The 6,000-nt window shown below is 51.4% G+C and overlaps 1 protein-coding gene across 1 annotated transcript in view; it reads left to right on the forward strand.

Moving 5' to 3' along the window:
• The window catches only part of LOC115081976 (von Willebrand factor A domain-containing protein 5B2-like), a 269,330-nt gene that overhangs the window by 115,682 nt on the left and 147,648 nt on the right, over positions 1-6,000 (forward strand). The window lies entirely within an intron of this gene.

Here is a 6,000-nt window from a genome sequence, read left to right on the forward strand (position 1 = left end):
AAGAGTCTTCCCAAGCAGATAGACTGGAAGCGGCTATTGCATATGGGGCTGATGCGCTCCATGATCTTCTACGCACTTCAGCTAGGTCCATGGTTTCGGCTGTGTCGGCACGCCGTCTCCTTTGGCTACGCAACTGGGCAGCGGATGGTTTGTCCAAGGCTCACCTCGGGGCGTTACCCTTCAAAGGGAAGTTGCTCTTCGGAAAGGAGTTAGATGACTTGATGGTTTCCCTGGGTGAGAACCGAGCGTTTAGGCTGCCAGAGGATAGGACCCGGTCGCGCTCTTCGTTTTCCGGCAGAGCTCGTTTCCGGGGTCCCCGGAAGTCTAGACCGCAGAGATCCACCGGACCCTCGTATAGGCCGGCCTCTTCTCGAAACACTCACTGGCAGCAGTCCTTTCGGGGCAAACGCTTTGGCAGGCAAGGAGGGGCCCCGTCGGGTGCGGGTTCCAAGCCTTCGCAATGAAGTTCGGCCGGCCCATCCCTTGTCGCGTCCTCAGCACGCTGTTCCAAACGTGGGGGCGCGTCTATCCTTATTTCTCAAGGAATGGGCCAACATGACGTCGGATCAGTGGGTCCTCGACGTGATAAGACACGGCTACGAGTTAGATTTTGCTCGCATCCCAGCGGACAAGTTCCTGGTCTCGCCTTGCAAGAATCCCAAGAAGAAGGCGGCGGTGCTAGACACCATCCGAAGACTAGAAACCTTGGGGGCCATCTCTCCAGTTCCGTCCGATCAGTACGGCAAAGGCCGGTACTCCATTTACTTCATAGTTCCCAAGAAAGACGGCACTTTCCGACCCATACTGGATCTGAAAGGAGTCAACAGATGCCTTCGGGTCCCTCACTTCAAGATGGAAACCATTCGTTCGGTGATCGCGTCAGTGCGGCCAGGTGAATTCCTTGCGTCACTAGATCTCACAGAAGCATACCTTCATGTGGGCATCCAACCAGCATTCCAGCGGTTCCTGCGGTTTTGCATTCTGGGAAGACACTTCCAGTTCCGGGCTCTTCCGTTCGGCCTGGCGACAGCGCCTCGGACGTTCACGAAAGTGATGGTGGTAGTGGCGGCGCACTTACGTCGGGAAGGCCTCCTGGTTCACCCTTACCTCGACGATTGGCTGATTCGGGCGAAGTCAGAGAGCCTGTGTCGGCAAGCGGTAGCCAGAGTGCTACAATTCTTGCAGTCTCTGGGCTGGGTGGTCAACTACAACAAGAGTCATCTGGAACCCACTCAGTCCTTGGAGTACCTTGGAGCCGTTTTCGACACAAAACAGGGCAGAGTGATTCTCTCTCAGGATCGGATATGCAAACTACAGTCTCAGGTGCAACGTCTTTTGTCTCTGCACCGTCCGCGAGTCTGCGATTACCTGACAGTTCTCGGATCTATGGCCTCCACGCTGGCGTTAGTCCCTTGGGCATTCGCTCACCTACGGCCACTGCAGTCTTCATTATTGTCCCGCTGGAAACCGATTTCAGAGGAATATTATCTTCCACTGCCTCTCGAGAGTCAAGTGCGCTCCAGCCTGGGCTGGTGGCTGGATCCCAATCATCTCTCCTGTGGAGTATCTCTTCTTCTTCCCAACTGGACAGTGGTGACCACGGATGCCAGTCTTTCCGGTTGGGGTGCAGTTTGCCAAGGGAAATCGGTTCAGGGTCTGTGGTCAGAAGATCAGACCCAGTGGTCTATCAACCACCTAGAGTTCAGGGCGGTCCGTCTGGCATTGCAAGCTTTTCTACCCCTTGTAAGAGGAAAGGCGATCCGAGTATTGTCGGACAACGCTACCACCGTGGCTTACATCAATCGCCAGGGCGGAACGAAAAGCCCTCAAGTAGCGGAGGAAGCGCGTTCCTTGATGGCCTGGGCAGAGCGGCATCTCGGCGATCTTGCTGCGTCTCACATAGCAGGAGTCGACAATGTCCAGGCGGACTTCCTCAGCCGACACCACCTGGATCCCGGAGAGTGGGAGCTAGCGGAAGAAGCGTTTCTTCTCATTTGCAGGACTTGGGGAACACCCCACATGGACCTGATGGCCACGTGGAACAACTCAAAGGCTCCGAGATTTTTCAGTCGACGCCGAGAAAGAGGAGCAGAAGGGGTCGATGCGTTAGCTCTTCCCTGGCCGGCGGAGGTGCTACTGTATGTGTTCCCACCATGGCCCATGATCGGCAAGATACTGCGGCGCATAGAATTGCACCCGTCCGACGTGATCATGGTGGCGCCGGAGTGGCCGCGCCGTCCGTGGTTTGCGGATCTGGTCCAGTTGTCGGTGACAGCACCCCTTCGTCTACAGGGGTTTCCGGGGCTCCTTCGTCAGGGCCCCGTCTGTTTGGAGGATGCGGATCACTTCTGTCTCGCGGCATGGCTTTTGAGAGGTATCGGTTGAAGCAAAAAGGTTACTCGGACGCGGTAGTTGCCACGCTGCTGAGATCCAGGAAGCAGTCTACATCTCTGGCTTATGTTCGAGTCTGGGTAGTCTTTGAGGAATGGTGCGTGGAGCGGGGTCTTCATCCCACTTCAGCTGCTATTCCCGATATTTTGGCTTTTCTCCAGGCTGGGCTGGCCAAGGGCTTAGCGTGCAGTTCCCTACGGGTCCAAGTTGCGGCGCTTGGTTGTTTGCGTGGTAAGATTCGGGGTGTCTCCCTGGCTCTCCACCCGGATATCTCTCGTTTCCTTCGGGGGGCGAAACACCTCCGTCCTCCTTTGCGGCTCCCTTGTCCTTCTTGGAACCTCAACTGGGTGCTCTCGTCCTTATGCTCAACTCCTTTTGAGCCTCTGAAGCGTTCTACGATCAAAGATCTCACGTTAAAGGCTGTATTCCTGGTAGCCATTGCGTCGGCTCGCCGGGTTTCTGAGTTGCAAGCTCTATCCTGCAGAGAGCCTTTCTTGCGCTTTTCCGATTCAGGGGTTTCCTTGCGGACCGTTCCCTCTTTCCTGCCTAAGGTCGTATCACCTTTTCATTTGAATCAATCGGTTGAACTTCCCGCTTTCGCGGTGGGGGAATCTTCCGACCCGAAGTTAAGGGATTTGAGAAAACTAGATGTGCGGAGGTCTCTTCTTCGCTATCTAGAGGTCACAAATTCTTTTCGATTAACGGATCATCTGTTTGTGTTGACGTCGGGTCCGAAGAAAGGTTCTGCGGCGTCCCGCACGACGATCGCCCGTTGGCTCAAGGAGGCCATTGGTTCCGCGTACATTATGCGCGGTAAAACACCGCCAGTGGGTCTTCGAGCTCATTCAACGAGATCTCATGCTGCGTCTTGGGCGGAATCTTCTCAGGTGTCGCCTCAAGAGATTTGCAGGGCGGCTACCTGGAAATCGTTGCATACCTTCATTAAACATTACCGTTTGGATGTTCAAGCTACTGATGCTGGGGGATTTGGAGAGAGGGTACTCCGAGCGGGACTCTCTGCTTCCCACCCTCGATAACTTAGCTCTGGTACATCCCAGGTGTCCTGGACTGATCCTGGTACGTACAGGGAAAGGAAAATTAGTTTCTTACCTGATAATTTTCGTTCCTGTAGTACCAAGGATCAGTCCAGGATCCCGCCCGCAGTGTTGCGCTATAGTAACGGAGAGTCCGCTCATTGTTGTTTTATAATACGCTGACCCCTTGTTTTGCTCTCCCGGTTGGAGAGTCTGTTTTTTCCTGTAGGGGTGTTGGAATTATTTTCGTTTACTTAGTAAGTTTCTATGGTTAGCTATGTTGGCTTTTGAATTTTCTACTTTGACATTACGTATGACTGAGGGGCTGTGACTGGCACAGGGGCTTATATATGGCTCCGCCCACAAGTTTTAATCTGTCTCCATCTACTGGTGCGGAGTCACAACCCAGGTGTCCTGGACTGATCCTTGGTACTACAGGAATGAAAATTATCAGGTAAGAAACTAATTTTCCTGTGTATATATATATATATTTTTACAGAAACGTAAAAGAAGGCTTTTGTAATGTAGGGCTTCCTCCCTTTTCCCCAGTCTCTGTTCTCGGAACACCATTCCGGCATTCGTCCCACTCCGTGGGAGGTCGAGGGACATGGGCAACCTGGCAGATTGAGCAGCTTCTGTAGACTATGGCCTGCTTTGAGGCTTTTTTGCTGCACGCCATGTGGTAGGCTGCAATGGCATTTCACACACCGATTGTCGGATTGGTGTGTGCTTCTCGCTTTTCATCCAGGTTGTGCGTCCAGCTTTTGGACGCTTAGTCGGGCCTTGTATTATGCACATCTAAGTTAAGCGGAGCCTTAAGTGGTTGCATGCTTTCCTGTGCGCACAAGTTTTATTGTGTGCTTAAATAGTTTTACAGCGCTTATTTTTGGGACACCTACGTTTTGGATGCCTAGGCATTGGGACGCCTAGTGGGAGACACCTAAGTGTTGGATGCCTTTTCATGGGTAGAGTTTTTCCAGGGATTGCAATCCTTTCTCCAGGCGCAGTCTTCAATCCTGTCCAATGCTCCCAGAGCAGAGTCGCAGGTAGGAACCTTGCCGGGACCTACTGTTAAACGCTAGAGTACTGCTAGAGCAGCAGCATGACTTCCCAATGGAGGTCCAGATGGTATGGATCATGACACCGATCCTAACTTCCTTGAGGATGATGAAATTCCTCCAGGATTAGAACCATATAGAATTATGCTATGGTTCTTTCATAAAGATGAGCTGCCAGCTCTGATTACCCAGACCTTGAAAATGCTCAGAGTTCCTGGGGCAGTTGCTCTGACTTAGCAGAAGAAAAATACCATTTTGGTTTTCTGGAATCTCTTTTCTGGAATCTCAAAGGGGGTCGGGTTTTGGAAGGCCTGTACCCTCTGCATCCAGTGGCAAGAGAGCGTTTATGTTTTCCAAAAGTAGATGCACTTGTGTGTGGGGTCTCCAAGTGGACCACTATTCCTATGGAAGGAGGAGCAGCCTTGAAGAATGCTCATGATAGAAGGATTGAGACTATCCTTAAGCTACCATTTGTTGCAGTGGCAATGACCTTACAAATCACTTCTTGTTGTTTCCTGGTGGCTCGATCTTTTTTGCTTCTCTCCAAGGAGGTCAATGACTCTGGGGCGAACTCCAGGGCAGTTATGGAGCCAGCTACTGTTTTTTTTGGCAGATGCAGGCTGTGATTTGGTCGGCTCTTCAGCCAGAGGAGTGGCCTCCATAGTAGCAGCCAGGCATCAGTTATGGCTGAGAAATTGGTCATCCAATGTTAACATTACCAAATTGCCCTTTAAAGGCTCGCTATTATTTGGGAGCAAGTTGGTAAAGCTGGCCAGTAAGTGGGGTGAATCTCTGGTTCCTTATTTGCCAGAGGATATGAAGCAGACACCATGCTCTTATAACATGAGAGGTCATACTAGAGGATCCAGGCATTTTCGTCCTTATAGAGGAACAATCCTTCAGAGAACTCAACCTTTTGGTAGGTCTCAGTCCTTTCATCTCCAACAGGCAAGAAGAGGTGCAGGTTCAGGTAGTGGAACCTGCCAACCCTCCCAATGAAGGTTTGCCGACCCACCCCCGGAAACAGGACATAAGTGAATGCCTCTCTCTCTTCTATCAGAGGTGGGTCAAGATCACATTGGATCAATGAAGGTGATACGAGAAGGATATGAGCTGTTGTTTCTCAGTATTCCTCAGGATATGTTCATGGTGTCTCTCTGCCACTCACCACAGAAAAAGCAGACAGTAGAAATTACATTGGCAAGGCTTCTCAGTCTGAGGGCTGTGGTTTCAGTGTCCACATCTCAAGAAAATATGGGTTGATATTACATTTATTTCATTGTGCTCAAGAAGGAGAGCTCCTTTCGTCTCATCCTGGATCTCAAAGGTGTCAACTGTCATCTGCAGTGACACATTTTCACATGGAAACATTGCACTTGGTAATAATGGCTGTACGTTGGGGGAATTTCTGACAACTTTGGATCTGTCTGAGGCGTACCTTCATATTCCCATCTGACTAGTGCATCAACGCTTTCTGCGGTTCACAGTTCTGGAATACCATTATCAGTTTTGGCCCC

This window comes from Rhinatrema bivittatum, unplaced genomic scaffold (assembly GCF_901001135.1).
Source record: "Rhinatrema bivittatum unplaced genomic scaffold, aRhiBiv1.1, whole genome shotgun sequence".
NCBI classification, from domain to species: Eukaryota; Metazoa; Chordata; class Amphibia; order Gymnophiona; family Rhinatrematidae; genus Rhinatrema; species Rhinatrema bivittatum.